The sequence below is a fragment of the Agelaius phoeniceus genome, chromosome 11 (assembly GCF_051311805.1).
Source record: "Agelaius phoeniceus isolate bAgePho1 chromosome 11, bAgePho1.hap1, whole genome shotgun sequence".
In the NCBI taxonomy this organism is placed as follows: domain Eukaryota; kingdom Metazoa; phylum Chordata; class Aves; order Passeriformes; family Icteridae; genus Agelaius; species Agelaius phoeniceus.
Genome location: NC_135275.1, coordinates 18191772 through 18212563, shown reverse-complemented (window position 1 = coordinate 18212563; position 20792 = coordinate 18191772). Strand labels below are relative to the sequence as shown.

Genomic DNA, 20792 nt, shown 5'->3' with positions numbered 1-20792 from the left:
CTGGCCATTAAGCATCTTCAGGTGCTGTAATTTAGATACTTGAAGGTGCTGCATTATATTATAATGAATTGCTTTGTGAATTACTACTGAGATTAATTGAATGTATGGCTCCATCCTGGAGAATGTGTCCTCTTGTTGTGATTAAGATAATGTATTGCTTGAAACAGAAGTTAAAATACATGTCAATTTTGACAGTCAGCAGAGCTGTCATTTAAGTTTTTTACCTCCAAAAAAAAAAAAAAAAAAGAATTTCAAAACATTTCAAGATAATTGTTTCCTTTCTCTCTGCTAGGGTTTTAAATTCAAGTATTTTATTTCAGGGTTCTGTTTAAATTGAAACTACTGCAGCATTATATGCAAAGAGAAACCAATCTCAGAGGGGGAAAAAAAGAAGAACCAAATATAGATTAAAAAGCTGCCTCTCCAAAGGTTTTGAAATATGAGAAGCCTGGCTCTGCATGTAAGATTAATGACAGCTACGTGTGTGATGAATAGTTCAGCTGAAATCAGGGGAAAGTTTTGCCCTAAGTATCTGCTGTTCCCAATGTTGAAACCCTGATATCACCCAGCCCTGCAGCAGGAGCCCTCTGCATCCCAACTGTCCTGCTCTGCACAGACAAATGAACAACAGAGAGAAATAACACCTATGCTTATAATCAACTTACATCACTTCATGACAAAAACATAATTTCTCTCCCTGGATATCTCTTTTTCATTATTTTTAAACGTGGTAATATATCAGCTTTGTTGGCTTATTAAGAAAAGCAGATAGGCAGCGGTGGCAGAGGCTTTGCTCACATCGTGGCTCATGAATGGAGCTATTCTTGTGCTTTAAATTGTCACTATTTTCCTAAAGAATAGACAAAATGAATATTCAGTTACTGTGCATTCAGGACTTCAATTTGTGGCCAGGGAGCATTCAAGGCTTCAGTTCTGTGTTGGGAGCTCATGGGGAGATCTTCCAGCTCTGCCTCGCAGGGAACGGCAGCTCTGGACAGGGAAATGCAGAAGAGTTTCTGCAAGGAAGAGTCTTTAGTGGCTGATGTGCTTGAAAAATTTGTATTTTAATATAAATGAATAATTCAAACACTATCAGATTTTTTTTCTATTAAAAAGCAGGTGGAAATAGTAAAATTAGGACAGCTTTTGGCCTCCAAAGGCTTCTGTAGTAATGGGGAAGCTCATCCTGCAGCCATTGGTGTCTCATCACACCAGAGCAGCTTCCTGTGCCTTTTCAACACTTCTCCTGCAAGGATCTCAAAGCTCTTTTCAGGCCCTACCTTAACATTGTAAAATCCTGCCAAGGTGGAAGGGAAAGCATATTCTTGTCCTTGGATCACTGTGGATTGTACAAGCTGCTCTGCAGGACATGGGGGAAAATGGTAAAAATATCCCTGATCCTTCAGTGAAAATATTGGTTTATATTTGTGTTCTTTGCCAGAGAGTGAAGCAGAGGCAATCCTTCCCACTTTTTGTGAGCAGTGGAATAGAAAGGAGCTCAGGAGTTCCTGAAGAATGGACATAAAAATTTATCTTATTAAGAATAATATTAAAAAAAAATCGGACCCCAGAGAAATCTCTTAATGTACACATGTACATTTCTTATTACTGTTTGGGAGGAAATTCTTCAAAAGTTAACAAGTTACAGAAATATATTTTTTACACTCATTGTATTTGGTATTAATTTCAAATGGAATAAACATGAGAAAATTAATTATATAGATAGTGCTTTTTTGGTTTAAATTGTAACTTTTTATTTAGAAAACCACAGAGGGCAAGTTGTTTAGGTGCCCAAATATAGAATTTAGGTAACTCACTGGAAGCCCTGAGGCTTTGAAGGTGAGTTCTAGATGCACTAAGGGGAGAGGGAGGAACAGGCTGTGTCTGCAGCTCCAGCAGTGCAGCAGGGCTGTGTTTGTGCTCCTCAGCAGCCTGCAGCACCCACAAAGCATCACTCAGCACAATGCCAAATGGCTCCCATTGATGTAGACCTGAAATAACTGCACAGGATGGGAAAGGAAAACATCTAGACAAAGCTGTGAAATGGATTACACACCAATATATGACTATATCTACATATCTAACTCTGTGTTTTCTTCTTTCCAGGGTGCTGAAAGAGATGGGCAACAGGGACACCCCTTTACAGCATCCTCCCCTCATGCAGAGATGCTGGGAGATATCACAATGGAGCCAAGTCCCAGCAGCATTTCAGCAGGAGCCTGCTAAACTCTGGTGAAGCAAAAGGGAGTCAGATCAGCACAAAGACAATAGAAATGTCTATTTAATATCCCTAAGGGGCTGCCTGGCACTGGTCTCTCAGCAGAGCACACTGCATTACATTTGTGTTCTGCAAGGGGACAGTAACAAATGGAACCATCAGAAAGGGCCATGGATGCCTCCTCTGTCATTTTGAAGAAAACTAGAACTGTAAGAAGTCAGCCACACTGTATGCAAAGGAGGGTCTAAATGTACTGGAATAAGATTGAAGAGTTGACATTTAAATTGCAAGGCTGACATTTTTATGCATTTTTACATGCATGCTCTCATGGCTCTGTGGGTAGATGGAGGGTAGGAATGAGGAGGTGATGCCATCACCTCCTGATGATGCCTTGCAAAGGCAAAAAGAGAAATTGTTATTTATGGCAGTGCAGAACCTATCTTTCTAAAATGCTTGTCATTCAGAACAAAGATGGGGAAATCTCCTTGTTTTGCTGAAACTCCTGGAAAATATGTGCAAATACATAGCAAGGTTTCACACATATTTCCATATAATGTCCTTTCCATTGTCAGCCTGTTATACAGTGTTCCTTCAGCCCTATTTAGTTCTGCTGGCCATGGGACAATGGCAAAGCTGCTTCCAGAAACTGAAGCTTCCCTTCAGCTCCCCTTCAGCAGAGTCTAAAGGTCTTACACCTGCCAGCACTGATGTTCTGAAAAACTCCAAAGTACCACCAAAAGACTCTTCAGACTGAATGACAAGACAGGGTTGAAAACAGTTTATGCATAGAGTCAATGCAATCAGCTTGAACCGTTATGCAAAGAAAATATTATTGCCTGAAACTCCCAAAACTACCTTGCAAAACCTCTGAAGAGCTGTATGCTTTTGGCAGGTTACTTTTTTTCTCTCTTTTGGGTTTTGGGGTATTGTTGTTGTGTGGAGGTTTTGGATCATAAGCAGAGTTACTGCCTGGTACAACTTCTTAGGACTGCAAACAGCATGCACAAAAAAATCCTACTTCCCAAAATGTCTTGTCTGACTATTTCTCAGGAAAGCAAGTGGTGAGCAGTGGATAACTTTCTGGGGATAAAAATGGTGCAAATACACTTCTGGATTTAGGGATCAGTAGAAAACCTCACAGCTCCAATCCTGATCCTTTTACAAACACAGCAGAAAATAGAGAGAGCAGCAACAATTGCAGTGCCCATCCTAACCATGATGTGAATTGTGTATTACCACAGGCAGACTTCTGCCAAGGGTCAGCTATAAAAACCTCCAGCACTTCTCAATAAACAAAAACTCACTGCCCTGATTGAACTAGAAGGTGATGGCTGCAAATATGCTTTACAAATGTGCAAGCCAAATAAAGGTAGAATTGAACATTAAATCCAGCAGCATTTCTTAACCCAGGACTTCTTCCCAACCAGAAATGCAATCTGTTAGCTTGCTAATTTTGATCCTGTCTTTTTCTATCTTCTTTGTTTTAGTGGTGAGTAGATCTGATTGAGAATTAGTTTGCTCCATTTAATCCTAATTCATGTGTGTCTCTGAGACTTCCTACCTTGTCTGCCTGTCCTGCTGTGGGTACCTAAAATGCAATAATCTACGGTTCACAAAGTTTTTATGATGACAGCAAGTCAGAGAAGGAGCTTCAACTGCACCAAACTATCCTTGTAATCAACCTTAACATAAATGTTGTCTCATTATGCACCTCTGTCCTCCAGCAAGGCAGAGTTGCTCCTGTAGAGATTTCCATGGCTGTGGGCAGCAGTCTTCCCAGCCTACCATGTGTGTTAGCTTTCATCTGCACCAGCAGATCATGGAAGAAGGAGCACAGATAATGTGTTAGTCTGGAAGCAATGCACGAGGGATATCACAGACTGATTAATCTGGCGCCTCAAAGACAACCTAATTCATTTGGATGAAAAGGGGATTCTCCTCAGTGAGACAGGGAAAAATCTCCTTTTATTTTTTCTTGGCAGAAGAGTGAGACACGAGGAGAAGCTCTTGATGGGAAATGGGAATTCCATTATGGCTGCTGACACCCTCCTGGCCAGGGGCACTCAATTAGCCCCATGTCCAACTTCCTCTTTGGCCATTGGCTTCCATGGGCACTTTGTGCTCAGTCCCTAAATATACAACAGGCACAACATCACCTCTTCTGTCTCCTCCCAGTATAAGGCCAGGGATGTGATGGACACCAGTGGAACAGCCAGAACAGGAGAATTTCAGCCTCTGTGGGGAGCTGGGACTGCAAACCTCCCACAATTCCTGCTGGTCTGTAACACAGACAAACAAATCTCCCCTCTGCAAAGGTGAAGTCCAGGCCAGTGATGGTCACAGGATGTCACTGCAGGTGGTACAGCTTCAGCACCGTCAAGCTCTGCCCTCCAGCCTTCCCTTGGAAAATATATTATTGTAAGCACAGGTAATTTCTTGTAACTGTCAAGAGGCTTTATTTTTGCCTTCTCTGCTGTGATGAATTCCCTGTTAACCAGAATAATGTGACAAGGAATAATTGTCAAAGAGGTAAATTCATATTCAGCTCTTTTGATGATTTGGCAGCTTTTGAATTTGCACAGGCAGCAAGCAATGTTTTTTTTAATATTTAGGACTTGGATAAAAACAAATGTGTCCCAGTACACACATTTTATACACATGTTATACATATTTTATAATGGAAAGAGTTGTGGACAGATGCAGGTCAAGATTTCAGAGCAAGGATCACTCACTGTCACTCTATTTTGAGGTGGATAACTTGCCACTCCCTGAAGATACTTGGTTTTCAGATCAAGTATAGGTCAACTCTCTTAGAAAATGAGACTTCCATGAAGGTCTGCTCATTTGGTGCATCATTATGCTCCACTTCATAAAAGCTCAAGTAGACTCCTCTTAACTCCAACTGCTATTTCTGCTGTGAAGATGAGCAAAAGGGGCTATACTCATTTCTCATCAGGAACCTGAATCAACACTCCTGGAAAACTCCCATTAGCTTGAATGTGAATTGCCTCATTCCAGTACAAAGTTATAAATATGGAGCATCACCACTGGCACAGAACTGCCACCATTGTAAAATATTGAGGTGTGATTACCTTGGCCTGTTTTATTCTGAGTACTTCTTCAGTAATACAGTTTCTGAGGCCCACCAAAATTTGCAGTAATTCCCTAATTTGCATCAGAAGTCTGTCCTCCATTCAATGGCTGTTTAATGTCCCTGTAATTCCACAGGGCAGTGACACTGGGCACGTGGCTCTGGCATGGGGCCACCTGAACCATGGTGTTCCCTGTGCAGCATTTTATTAGCAGAAGGCCAGGTAAGGGAAAGAGTGCTCAAAGAGGTGTAAAAATAATAATAGCACTGAGATATTGATTTATAAGGGACTGGGTTTAGATTACAGCAGGATAAGCAATACTGAAATTCAACAGCAAGTTAAAAAAGGTATCGAAAATTTTACTATAGAGGGAAATGTGAGACAGAGGGAGCAACAAACTGAGGCTGGAGAGGAGAACAAAATGTATCATCAGCACAAGGAGCCCAGCAAGAAAGTGCAACACTTCAGCTTGACACCAGCCCTTGGCAAAGGCAATTGTTTATATTGGTGTTTTTCAGGCAGGAAAATAAGAGAAACGAGCAACTTGCCCAAACAAGCTGGGAAAAGAACCAAGAAGAAAAGCCAAGACCAAGGCTGTGGTCTTCACTTCTGCAGCACAGCGTCTCCCTGGAAAAGGAAATGATATTGAGAGGCACTGGCCTGAGAACCCTCCCCTGGAAACACTCATGGCTGGAGATGGGAACAGAGACTGGAGAGATCCTCCAGGGAAACAAAGACCAAAGGGGCAGCTAAGCCAAAACACATCATGTCACTAAATCATGTTTCTTTCTTGGAGGGATGAAGATTAATCAAACAGAACTAAAAGTGAGTCTTTGATAAAATGTTTAAGTGGCCACTCTTGAACTACAAATTATTTGCATCAACTAGAAGATGAAACATTAGTTTTCCATTATGCTGCAGGAAATAGCAGCTTGCTAAATAACTCTTTTAACTTTCCTCTGGCACCTATTGATTATATCCAATAGAAATTAAGAGTAGAAGGCAATTAAGTTCAAAATTTAATGGTGTTCTGCTCCTGTTAATTTACTGCCTGACCTGATCAATACATTACACTGGATAACAATCTATTCCACTGAGGCTTGGTTTCTCTAATGTCCCTTCCACTAAAATTACAGTAATGACAAACAACTAAATTTTCAGCAAATAATACTCAACCCCCCCCCCCCCCCCCCCCAAAGAAAACCCATAAAAATAATTAAAAATTGGATTATTCACTGTAGTGGTGAAAACAAAAGCTTAAAACTAAATTGACTTTTACAGCACAGAGCTTGGACTTCATGAAAATATTAGATAAGCTACAACCTCAGCCAACAGAACCCTCTGGAAATTGAAATCTCAAGCAAGTTTTAAACATCTCACATACACAGCAGTACAAAACCCCCTCTCTTAATCTAGAAGGCAAAATTGAAGTGGGAAATTAAAGATCAATGGTAGTGAAAGCAACAATATTGTGCTGCTGTTGTTCTTTTTTCTACATAATGGTTTAGGTCTCCAGGTGAATACACACAGCACAGACTTTATGTATAACCAGCTCCATCAAAACCTACAAGCACAAAGTTAATTTGCATTAGGTTGCAGGTTTTTTTGGTCCTTTCTCCAAAACCTTGTAAGCACTTTTTAAATAACTGAACTGTTTCCTTAAGGAAACAAGGACATGGTGACATTTCTCACCTCCTTCTGTTCTCAGAGGTGACACGAGCTGGGTCCCTCAGTGCCACACAACCTTGGGTGGTCTTGGAGACCACAGAGATGCTCCTGCAATCCTGTCCTGCAGGCAGAGTCCTTGGGGTGGGTTGCAATAGGACACAAAATGAACACACACAGGCTGAAATGTCTAAGGTAAAAAGAGGGTAGTTTATTTCTGAACTCTAATATTTACAGACTTTCAAAAGTGACCATGGATTAGAGGATGAAATTGTTACCTCTCTAGCTACACTGGTTAAACTAACAGTCTATTAATTCTCTCTTCCTTTAGAAAGGAATGCAAAACAATCCTTATTTACATGAAAAGTGTGTGAGAAACTCCATTACAAGAATGTAAACATCAGAAGGCTTGGAAGAACTTAGAAGAACAGAGTGACAGGGATGGGCAATCCAGGTGCACATGGTGGCCAGCAGCCCAGCCTTTCTCTCTCTGGAGCATTTCTCTGGAGAAGCACCAGAGAATCCCCATGGGACTGACTCTCCCATGTGTGTGTCTGAGTGCTCTCACTCTTACCTATACAACTGGCTGAATTGAATCACTTTTTTGGCAAAATTCAACGTGTCAGCATAAAGTCAAAACAAAATATGATGAGGTTTTCTGAAAATATCCTCTTTGCTGATCAGCTGCATCCCTAGTGGCATTCAGTGTGTAGCCAGCACACCATTAATCACTATGAAACATTTTCATTTATTTTGACACCAAAGAGAAATTGGAAGGAAGGATATTTTTGGATGGGAATGAAAAGCAGACTGTAGGAATATCTCCTTTTACCTTAGTGTTTCCCCAGACTTGCTGTCAACCACGACCCCGTGGAACTGCTCCCCATGCTCTGTTCTCATCCTTCACAGGTACAGTAACACTGATCTGAACATTGCACATCTTTAATCTATTTATTGTACATTCTTTCAGGTTTCAAAAGTAAGAAAGCAAATCCAAATATTTGAGGTTATTTACTGCATCCAGTATTATCTACACAAGAAGTCTGCTGATGCTGCAGTGTGGCTTCTCTTCACTCCTGTCTTGCCCACAGCCCAATTTTTCTTCTCACTATGTGAAGCCTCTGCTCCTGCCCTTGCTGGATGCCTGCCTTGTTTTGCAGCATAAAATAGCAGATTGTACTTTTTTTGCTAGATTCCAGAGTGCAAATACAGCCCTCTTGGTCTCTGTGAAACTCCTGGGAAGAACCTCTCAACATCTACGGTGTTGTTTTCTTAGTGAAAAAACCCAAAACCAAAATAATACAGTAATAATTCCAGGCACTTGTCATTTTTAGCTGAAAAATTATATAGGAAGCAGCAGCATCTACAATCTTTGACATATTGCAGCATGCCATGAAGTGAGCAAATGCAAGGGTAGACATAACCAAAAGATGTTGTACAAGCAGGACACCACACCAACATGGCTGATTTGTATTCCACAAAAAGATACATGGAGCAAGACCTAATATTTCAGGAAAAGCTGGCAGAGCAAGTGCATGATCCATACCCTGAGCACAGGGATTCTGCAGTAAGCCTTGCCCATAATTCTGCCCAAAAGCTGTGGACTCAGCAGAACAGGAAGGGCTCTGGCTGGCCCTTCTGCTGCTTCTGACCTGCCAGCACTGCTGATGTCCCTGGCTCCACATTTCCTCTGGGTCCCTCACCACTAGACACTCATACTCAGGAAGGGAAAGTAAAAAATGTCAGAATACCAGAACAAAAATATAACAGAATTTGGCAAAATAACATGATTACTTCCTAAAATGGCACAGGTTCCCAGCAAAAGCACAGAGCTGCACTCACAGTGCTGGTGAAGATGCAGGTCATTAAGATGCAGGTAATCCTTACAGGGTCTCTCTACTAATGATGCTATATTGAAATTGAAAGAGCACATTTATCACTTTGCACTTTTAGCAGCATTTAGTAATAGAGACCAGTGCATTATATTTGCTTCTTATCTCATACTATGCAAAGCAGAGCCCAGCAAATGCTTCACAGCCAGCAATTTATTTGATTTAGGACTGTATTTTGTATCCATGAACAATCTGCTAGTTGAGTGTGGTGATTACACTTTGGTTATTTTAGAACTATTTGGTGAAAAAAAAAAAAGTGAAACAGGACATTTTGCTCTCTAGCTACTGCAGTAACATTTCAGTCATGCACCACTGAGAGTTTATTAGCTGGGTTGAAACCCTCCAGTCTAAACCAGCAAATTTATTCCTGGAACACTGCTTCCTCACAGGTCACCATCTGTATGGATTAGACCTGAGACCTGGAGGTTGTTTATAGAAATGAGTTTGTATGGCTGTTTCTATTAGTTTAATAGTAATCCAATAATAAATTATTCTAATCCTATTTTTCTTTTAAAATGCCAGACTATTTTTCTTTGCAAACATAGACAGGAAAGGAAAAAACCTGAAAAACCCAACTAATTAAAGAATGTTAAATCAGCAGGGCAAAGTCCCTTACAAGGTTTAATATAAGTATTCACAGACAATTTTTTTCCTATACAGAATATACTTATTTTAACAGTTAGCCTGCAATAGTTTTGTCATTTCTGCCCCAGACTTCAACATTGAATCAGAGCAGCATTTTCACACCACCTCCACTGACTTTTATGGGGCTGGGCTTCCTTTCTCTCAGATGCCCAGAAAAAGCCAAGATCACTGCAGGCTTCTCCTGGGAGGAGGGAGGGAAGGGCAGCCTGGCAACTCCCCCTGGGCTGTGCTCAGCCAGAACTGCCCCAGGTGCCAAACCAGCCCCAGGTGCCAAACCAGCCCCAGGAATGCCAAACCAGCCCCAGGAATGCCAAACCAGCCCCAGGTGCCAAAGCAGCCCCAAGTGCCAAACCAGCCCCAGGAATGCCAAAGCAGCCCCAGGGGTGCCAAACCTGCCCCAGGAATGCCAAACCAGCCCAGGGGTGCCAAAGCAGCCCCAGGTGCCAAACCAGCCCCAGGAATGCCAAACCAGCTCCAGGTGCCAAACCAGCCCCAGGGGTGCCAAACCAGCCCCAGGAATGCCAAACCAGCCCAGGGGTGCCAAACCAGCCCCAGGAATGCCAAACCAGCCCCAGGTACCAAACCAGCCCCAGGGGTGCCAAACCAGCCCCAGGGGTGCCAAACCAGCCCAGGGGTGCCAAACCAGCCCCAGGTGCCAAACCAGCCCCAGGAATGCCAAACCAGCTCCAGGTGCCAAACCAGCCTGGGGGTGCCAAACCAGCCTGGGGATACCAAACCAGCCCCAGGTACCAAAGCAGCCCCAGGAGTGCCAAAGCAGCCCCAGGGGTGCCAAACCAGCCCCAGGAATGCCAAAGCAGCCCCAGGGGTGCCAAACCAGCCCCAGGAATGCCAAACCAGCCCAGGAGTGCCAAACCAGCCCCAGGGGTGCCAAACCAGCGCCAGGAGCTGCTCCCATCAGAGCAGGGCTGGGCTCAGTCAGTGCAGAGCAGTGGGAAGCTGCCAACACTAACTTCCCAAAGGTTAACACTTACAACTACATTTTGGCTGATATTTCCAAAGCTGCCTAGAGGGAATGGATGCCCAGTGCCCATTAATTTTAATAGGAGCTGGGCAGGCACAGTCCTTGTGAGGGTAGGACTATTTCAGCCTATTACTGGTGGTGACATAAGGTTTGATATTGCAGGAGCCTGATTACCTGCTGGGAGCACTGAAGCTAATGCAGCTCCTATATTTTGGCTTGAAAATTGAATATGCAAAATGCATGAAGTGTGTGGCTGTGCTTACCATAAATAATGAGTTTAAAATGAGAGTGGTTCAGATGGAAAGGGTCTAACCCAAAGCTAGCTACAAATGAGTGCTCCTGATGATTTGAGAAATACACTGATAGGATTCAGGATTTCACTGAAGACCTGTGAATAAGGGTTGTTACATTCAGAGCTTAAGCTTCTAACCTGGTTTGTCAATTTATTCCTTCTATTAGGAAATTGTATCAGATTTCAAAAGGTGCCATGAAACAGTAAACCACAGACCTGGGTGATTTGCAATTAGGTTTGAATTTTAGAAATTTCAAAACCTCCCCCATTCATTCTATTTATCCAACCTAGCTACACAAAACCCATTCAGACCATGTCTATTGTAACCACAGATCATTTCTGATCACAGTTTCAATCAGGCCATGTGTTAATGAGCAGCCCAGCTGGGAAACCAGAAAACTCAAATGGATACATTTTGCTAGAATCCCCACTTGTGGACACCAGGGGTCATTGGTAGAGTGCAAGCCAGGTAGCAAAACCATAATTCACTTAATTTGTGCTTGCAAATGCCGTGGGGTCTTTTTTCTGCAATGATCACACAGAATATACAAGGGCTGTTTCAGAGGAGTAATGCAATTCTGCAATGCTGCCTCATTATTGCTCATCCAGGGAAGTCTAGGATTGCCATCTCTGACAAACAGAATAGATTAAAAATATCTAAGTCAATATTTACAATGGAGAATTAATTGGTTCCACTGCTAAAGCTGATTTATCAGCAGGTTATTGCAAATAAATGAATAAAAAAGAGATACCAATGTTGGTCAACCAAACAATAAAAAATGATTGTATCAAATAAAGCCAAACTGTAACTAAAGACTTCAAGAGGGGTTTTGTTGGCCTCTAACATAAAAATGAATTTTATGAGTCTGCTGTACAGCATTTTGTCTTGGCTTTTATGTCTGTGATCCACCTATTGCTCACCAGTATGCTGCAGTGTTATTTGATCAAATAATACCAATTAGTTTGCATTTTGTGGGTGAGACAAAAGACACTGGAAGTCTTCAAAATCAGCTGTCATCCCTGGTGGGAAGCTGTTGCCAACCCCCTCTTAGAGCTGGTAGTACTCTTCTAATTTCCAAGCTACGTTTAATGATGAGGAGTTTATATCAATTAAACCCCCACTGCTTTCTTAGTCCTTCTCTGCCCAAAGGATGCAGATTTTCTCCTCTGCTGCCCTGCTCCTGTGCTCTGTGGTGGAAAGCAGTGGTCACTGTGCTGTTCCCCATCCTGCTCAGAGCAAGGGGTACCTGTGTCCTTGGATAACCAATGTGTATATTACATTATATTTATATTATATATTGGATATGCAGGTGTTCACTGCACTAATGAACTTGGGGTTTTATATATAACAGGTGCTCTGGTTTTAAAAAGTGTTCATCCAATTGGCAATTTTCAAGAGGAGGAAAGGAAACTTCTAAAGGAAATAGAGTTCATTTGTTATTTGCATAACTATATTACACACAACTGTATTTGATGGTATTTTGTGGAGGGGTCTGGAGAAAAAGGAGAGGGCATTTTGTAATAAGAAAACCAATAGAGAGAGATGTTTTCTATTCTCATTTGAGTTAATGGGAGATTTGCCTTTGTCCTCAGTTAAGACAGTGTCATTTGCTTCTCCATTTCATTCCTGAGTGATGGCTTGTGCTGATGTTTCACCTTGCTGTTCCTGAGTTCTGGGCACATTTGGAAGACAAAAAAAAAAGTACTGACCATGCACATGCATCTTGAAAACTCTGCTGTATGGTTGCTGCCTAGGAGCTGTAATCAAAAGGAAATGATTACACAAACCCACATATTAAAAGCAATCCATCTGCCTGCAGAATAGTTTTTATGTACTAATAACATAGGGCAGAATGGTTAAATTGTGGAGCACAGCTCCACTCCCCACCACTGTCTTTTGCATGATGGTTTCAAGAGGGAGAGGCAGCACTTTTTAAGTAATATTGAAATTTTCCATCCTCCATCTTGCTGAACCATGAGCAGTTATTGTGACAAACTGAATGGTCTTTGAGAACAGCTCCCAAAGAGGAATGCTGCTTTCTTTGGTACACAGGATTATAAACTGCTTTTTGACACCTGCATATGGACACCTGTTCCAAACTCTGAAGGCTACTTACATGCTGAGTAGCACATTTCCTCAGCAAAAAGTCTAAGATTTGATAGAAATCCCTTGTTTGCAATGTCCTTACTTTATTCCTAAAAGACAATTCTGCAATATTAATACACAAAAATCTCCCAAAGCAAACTCCAGACTGACAAACTGCTGAGGGGCTTGGGACCTGCAGTGACCTGGTGGCATTCTGAGAGGAGGAACTGTCAATGTGTCTCTGATCAATTGTATGGATAACTGATCCTCTGAAATCAATGGAACACTTGTTGACTTGCCTGCTTCCAGCTGCAGTTGCCAGATTTATTCACATAGTTCAACACAACAGATAATCTCAGTGCTAAATTAGTGACTCCTATCTGAACTCTCTTCATCAGTAAAAGGAAAAATGATGTGTTTGCTTCCTTCAAAGATTTGGTCACTGCCTCTTTAAAATTCCAGTGTGTAATAGCTTCAGGTTCTTGTTTATTAATTTAAAGAGAGCTCACTGTGGAGGGGCATTCTTCATTCTTACTTAATCATCCACTTCTTTTGTGTTCAAACCCTAATCCCACAAACCACAATCAAGCCTTGTGAACCAGCTCCATGTTTATAGATGGAAGGTAGCTTTGAAAGAAAAGAAAAAAAGGCTTCCTGCTCTGCAATACTCCAATCAGGTATTTTTTACAGTGTATCAGAGACACCTGTAGGCACACATTTGGTGTCACAGTGCACCAAATCCACAGCATGTGATGCAGAAAAGGTGTGTGGTGTGAGCTCATGCAGAATTAGCCACTTAATGACATGGTCTTCCCTGGCAGAGATAAAATATCATCAGAATTCCTGCCAGGATTTGGTGTCAGAGGATACAGCACAGATGCTAACCCGACCCTAATGTTTCCCTAAGCTCCCCTTGGCCATGGATTAGCTGGACACTGGTCCAACACATTCCCTGAGGACTGTGAGCAAGGATTAATAGCCAGTCCTGCTCATTTTCCTAAACCCTCCAAACTGAGCCCTCATTTGGCACAAACCTCTCAGGCTTTCAGGAGCCAGTTTGCACAGGCTGAAAATCTGGGTGTCAAATCACTTCCTGAGAGCATTCTGGATGCTGCCCTTGGGCTGGGCATGTGGATTTTGCCACACAAGGGGAAGATGAACTTGTTTAAAGGCAGGGTGTAAAGGTTTAACCCTCCTGCTCCTAAGGTACCACACATCCTCCATCAGCTGCATCACCTCTCCACACAGGTGCAGCAAATGTAGCAAATCTTTCTGCTTCTGCCATGCAGGGCAGATGCACATCAGGCTGCACCTTCCTGATGCCTGGAAAGCTCTCCCTCAGCACTGCTGGGTGAAGGTTGTTGTGAGAAACCTTCCTTGGCACTGCTGCAGCTGCTTTTGCCCCTAGCTCTGCCATCCCCCCATCACAGGGGGCTGAGCCTCCTGTTCTGGGCTCACCAAAGCAGTGAGACCCCTTGGCCTGGCTTTCTCTGTGCTCTCCAGGCAGCCTGACCAGCCCTGAACCTGAACCCATGCTCCTGCCCATGGTTTCACCCTGCAAGGGAAATCTCTCCAGGCTCTCTTTTCCCTTCCAGCTCCTGCCCCTTTTCCCTGTGGTGCCTGGCATGGCTGGCTGCCCTCCCTGCCTCCAGCCCCTCTTCCCAGGCTCTTCCAGTGCTGTGATTAACACTTAATGCTGCCTATCAGAGGAGAGATCTCCTACTGTTTTTCCATTTAGCCTCTAGTGGGTTTATTTCAAGTGTTTGAGCAAAAGGTTACTTTCCTCTGTACGGAGGTGAAGTAATTATATGTTCCTGTGTGTCTTCACAGTGCTCCAGAGCCATGCCTTTCCCTAATTTCACCATGGGGATGCTGTTTGTGCACCTTGGTTGGCTGTGAGGGCTCTGCTCCCTCTGAAATCTGCCAGCTGGAACCTGGGGAAGCAACCACCCCTCACACAGATGGAGACAGTGCTATGCCTTACAGCCTTTTTTACCCCTCTTAAGTAGAAAAAGAATTTTTTTCCTGCTGAAATTGGGATTTAAGTGAGCTCTCTGCACTTCATCAGGGGTGGATTAGTCAGCTGCTCTCTGAGCTTGATATTAAAAAGGGTGGTTGCTTGGCTGTGCAGGAAACCACAATGTCACTGGAAAAATAAAGAAATATAAAATATAGGTGGGGAGACAAATGATAACTGCAATGAAAAGGTACTCACAGAAACCCACAGTCAGAAGCTCTCATTAGCTGCACCATCCTCTCACCAGGAGCACAGGAGCATCCATTCCCCTCTCCCAGGGCCTGCTGCAGTGTGCATGCAGCAGGATCAGCCCAGCCCTGGCTGGGACATGGGGAGCACCTGCCTGGGAAGCCCTGACTGCACCTGGCTCAGGTGAGTGCAGATTTGCTCCTTGAACGTCCTGCCTGTGTGCACCTTGATCACAGAAAAACATCCCTGTGTGTCTGAGCAGCTCTGGGTGCTGGAAGGCACCACCCGTGGCAGGGTGGCTCTGCAGAACAGAAATACACACACACACACACATATATAAATATATATATGTGCATAGATATGGATCCATATGCCCACACAGAGATTTGTTTGCACATCACTTGCTCAGGGAGAAGCAGAGCCTCTCTGCTCTCCCCAGGCTGCTCACTGATGGGCTGGGTTCATGAGGCTGTGCCCTGACCCAAAATCTCACCCAGCACTGGCAGGGTCAAGCACACACCTCCCCTCTGCTCCCTTCAGCCTCTGCCCTGCAAAGGGAAGGCAAATTGGTAATGAGAGCCTCTGTGCCTGGCTAAATGAATTAATTACTCTGCATGGCTGCTGCCAGCTTTGCTTTTGCTCCCTCTGAAGTCAGCACCTCTCAGGATCTGGCTGTGATTTCAGGGTGGCTGCAAGGGCGTTTCAAGAAGACATGATCTGGACAAAACAAAAGCCTAAAATATTTCAGTAAAGTTAGATTTCTCTCCCCTCCTCTTCTATTTTTTAATAGCACATGAGATACTCTGTGACTTTTTTTCTGAACTTGCTAAAAAGATGTCAGTGGAGAAGAGAAACATTTTTTTCCTCCTTACAAATGAAGTCATCTGAATTCACCAAATAAAAATAAATATGAGCTTACTGCTTGGTTCCAGTGGTGCTGCAGAAGGACAGGGCTATAGATTTTCCCAGGAGTGTGGAATAATTCACCAAGGCTGCTCATTATTCATATAGACAGTGAATTAATAATATGGGACCCTGAGATCTCTTCTTATCTAGGCCGAAGCACAGCTAGAGGGATGAGAAGCTGACTCCTTGGATTTCAAAAAGCATTTTTCCCCCTTTCTTCAAGAAATAAGAATTGATTGAAAGTGTTTTCACTGAGTGGGAAAAAAAAAAGGCTTTCTGGTGATACCACCTAAAGTACACATTAGATAAATAGAAAACTATTGGCTTTGTGACTGTGAACTGTTCTCACTTGATGTAAGTGCTGATAGATACAGGATTATCTCTAACAAAGCATTTACTAAGGACCTGACCCAAAGTCAATAGGAGTCTTTCATTTGACTCTACAAGGCTTGAATCCTGCTTTCACTGCAGGCAGAGCCAGGAAGTGTCTGTGCATCCCCTGCCCACCCCTCAGCTGGTGCAGTGCTGTGGGAGGATGCTGAGGCCGAGCACCAGCACGAGGGGCTGAGCTGCACCTCTGTCCTGAAGGAACACTCCTGAATTGTGGATGCTTGCTCCATAATTGGTGTCTTATAGTTAGTGTCTTCTATTTATAAATAGAAATAAATGAACTGATGTCAACAGGGTGGCTGCACTTACTGCCTGCCTAGGAAGAGACAGACCAGATGGGACCTTTTTGTTTGTGAGTCCTGGGTGGGAGAAAGCAGGGCAAACACAGCAAATGGAATGTGTGCTGTGAATGCTCTCCTCTCTCTGCTCCAACTATTGCACATGGAAAAATAAGGATGAGCAGCACCAATTATCCAGCAGCTTGACTGGAGAGGTGTGAGGTGCTGGCCAAGAGAGGATTAAAAGTCAGGGAGTTTCCACTGGTCAGTAACCTCATGTTTGGCTTGGTAGTGCTGCCCTGATGAAGTGTGATGTAAATTCTAGTGTGATGTCAAACCAGCCTCATGGTGGCTAGTGATCCTCAAACTAACAGAAATCTGAAGCGTGTACATGTGTGCTAATATTTCATACATTGTGGAATGAAACTTGAGGTGATCCAAAATCAATCTGTGAAAAATGAAAATACTGGCTTGATTTTATTTTATTTTTCTGTATCAGCGAATGACTTTTCTTTCCCTGATGCATGACTGGTATAAAACAGGACAAGAACAAACCACGGAGACTAAACCACTAATCCTGCTGCCTGAGGGTTAATGCCTCAATCCTGTGTTGCAGAAAAAGTGGAATGGAATCACCTCATGTGTCTGCAGAGGCCTTTCTTACAGGTACAATTTAGAAGGAAGAGATACTGCTAAGAATTTTAGTAGCACCTTCCTTTTTGCTCATTGGTTTTCACCAGTGTTAAACCCACCTCATTTCCTAAAAGCACTGGCAATATGCACAACCTGCGTGAAAGTTCCTTTGTGGCTGATTTCAAAAGCCAGTGCAGGTGCTTTTCTGTTATTCCATACTCTGTGGTCCAACAAATTTCACAGATAATTATGCAAGAAATATGAGGTTGCCTGTGAAAGAGTTTAAAATAGCCTGGAAGAAGATTGAAGGGAAGGGAACAGAAAAATGAAGCATTAAAAATATGTGTGTCTGAGAGCACTGACTGTAACGCAGTAAACTCCAGTATAGACGAACAAATTATATATTATTCACAAGCCTTGAAGAACACACAGACATAACCACCTACTGACTGTACAGGATGCTTCAATACCACTTGAAAGGATATGGTACAAAGCACAATATCCCCAGTATAAAAGTGACAGTATTAAAAAAATTATAAGTATGTTTTTTATATAGTAATGATATGACAAAGGAAAAAAACCTCAGGCCACAGGAGAAATTGCACCAGTGACAGAGATTTCTGCTGAGGCACCTGAGGGCCTTCATGAGCCCACGGGAAATGCTGGGCATTGCTTTCCCCAGAAAAGGGACTTGCCCTGGAGAGGTATTTGGGCAAATAAAGAAAATAATAATATCCATGGCAGAGAGCTGAGCAGCCTGATGCCCATGGTATATGCTCTGGCCAAGTGGCAGGCAAGATAAATTGTAGAGAGGGAAGGGAGCATTTCAAACCATCCTTCAAATAAAAAAGACCTTGAAGTAGTGAAGGGAATCATGAAAGTAAATGTGCAACAGAATAGGCAAAGAAACAGAAACTGGTGTCCGTGTTTCATGGCAAGGTTTGGCTTTTGTTTTGCTCCCACTGTTGCTACTGCATAATTCACTGGTGATGGAGGCAGCTTTTAGGACAGTGTCTACTGAATACAAGGAATCATTTATGACTTCTGAGGCTGCCATGGCCTGGCCTCACTACACTTTATTAAGATGAGACCCCAAAGAAAAAGTTTGCTGGACTTGGCAGGAAGTGATGCTTGGGAATGCACATCAACTTCATGCCCTTCACAGTACAAACAACCTCAGCCTGAGTTTTCTCCCATGCAGGAGCAGGACTGCAAGCCAAGCCCTGTGTACTGGGATGGTGTGCTTCCCATGACCAGATCTCACAGCAAAAGGGACTAAAGGACCATTCATCAGCCCTCATACTTATGAAAAATGTTAAGATGGCTCCTACAAATAACTGTATTCTCTGAAAGAGAAAACAAAGCCAGCTCTCCACACAGCCCAGCTGTGTCCCAGAGCAATAGCTGGTAGGGGTGGAAGGCAATGCAATCTCTCCTCTGCATCATGGACTCAAACTGCCAAAGCAGCAGCCTTGAGGAGGTGATTGCTGATGAAATTTAACTGGGAAGCACCAAAAGCTGGATCCCAATGCCATTAAGTCACAGTTTGACAGGGCAATACTGGGGTTCAGCCTGCTTTATACACACTAGTACATAGCCATGGGGTGGAGATGGCTCAAGGTGGTGATCAACCAACAGCCAAACTGCTCACAGGGGTCTCCCAGTCTTTGGCACCTCTCAGAAGTGTCTTTGGGTGTGAGTATATTGCTTGAAGTATTATATTGTGAGTATATTGCTGAACACCTCTGGATATTTAATTAGGACTCAAGCAAGATTTCTTAGTGACACATTATGGCTTGAAATTGTACATATTTACACACTGTAAATAAAAGCTGGTGTGAGATTAACAGGCCTGAAACCTTTCAATATGGTAGACAAAGAAGGTAGAAAGTTCAAAAGGTGACCTTTTGAAATGTTCTCCTGCACAAAATAAACAGCAAAGCCCAAATCTTTGTGTGAGTTAAAGCACTGACGTCAGTGGGACTCCCATGGGGAGTCTTGGGCGTTTGTCTTTACAAGAACAGAACCACCAAATTGGAAAAAGTTTTGACTTAAACCAGGTCAGTATGTCAAAAGCCACAAAGCAAAGTCTGGGATAAAACAAAGGCCAAAGCAAATGTCCCTTGGATTAATTTTTACCAGCAGCATATTGGGCTTTTGAACTGTTCTCCAGCCATCTACAAAAGCAGCTATGGGCTGACTACAACCAAACTTGAAAGGGGAAGACATTCCTTTGTAGTTCACGTTTGCTGGCTTTGAAGTCACAGTGAGTCTTACCAGTGACTTCAATGGGACTTGCCTTACACTTTCATATTAGCCATTGTTTTATCCTAACTCCTTTCAAAATTCCAGACAATAACATTTCTCTTTATTGTAATCCTGACAGAGCAATTAGGCTCCAGTCCACACCTGCACCCGACTTTTTTCTTCACACAGCACTCTTTGAGCTTCTCTTCTCTGAACAGAGTTATGAGGGCTGAATTAATGGTGTCTCTCTGCTCTATCTGCTGCCTCTGTATTTCATGACCTGATGAAGAACATGAAATTCTTCAAGGCTTGTACAGCCTGATCTTTGGTTACAACCAGCTGTAGTTTTCACCTAGGCTTTATGAGTGTGCTTAGCAGAAAAAGAAAAGCTTCTTTTTATCAGGGTAATTAGGCAATAACAGAATGACAGGTTGTGGACTAAAGCATAATCATTCACAGGTGCATTCATAGCATGGTTTTAATCATGAGTTCAGAAGCTGAATTGCATTCCCAGTGTAACAAGCTATGAAAACTTGTTATGAAATACTATGAAACACTACTTCATAATTTAAAAATTTGAATGTGTTTTTTAAATAATAAAACATTTCCTTTTGTATCTTTAATATATAAACCAGATATCCACATGCCAGAAATATCTGAGAAGACATGAGATTCTCATTCCTCTAAGGGAGCCCCTATTCTCTCACCTTCTTGGTATCAAATCTGCAAGAATGGTCTTTGTCTGCACAATATTCCATTCCACAACACCCACCAATATTCCTGTCTAACTACAACTCCTGTCTGAGGTATACTGGACCACTCCCTGCTCCATTCTAATGCCTTGGCAGCCTGGGATTGAGGAAAGGTACCCAGAAGAAAACATTTTTCCCAATATTTTCTTGCAGAGCTCCCCACTCTCGCCTGGGGTGAAGCTGAGTGCCAAACACAGACCCAAAGAGGAAACTCTGGGTGCCACCAAAACTGGCAGAGACACCAGTACCCATGGGATTTCAACATAGAAAGAGTGAGGAGAGCCCAGCACAGAGCCTACAGTGCTGCACAAAACCAACCTGTGGCTCTCTGAAGCACCTGTGGGCTGGTACAAACAACACAACCTTCACCCAACAGAACAGCGAGGGATTTTTACAAGACACTCCATTCCACAAAGCTGCTGCACTGAGGGATTCTGCAGCACAGAACAGCTTTTTTGGGAAGAGTAACTAATGGGATTAGTACGACTTACCCCCCATCTTCTTATGA

At 42.9% G+C, this 20792-nt stretch overlaps 1 protein-coding gene across 2 annotated transcripts in view; it reads right to left on the bottom strand.

Annotated features, from left to right (window-relative positions):
* Positions 1-20792, bottom strand: part of TAFA1 (TAFA chemokine like family member 1) — a 212623-nt gene that overhangs the window by 22912 nt on the left and 168919 nt on the right. The gene's annotated exons all lie outside the window — the stretch shown is intronic.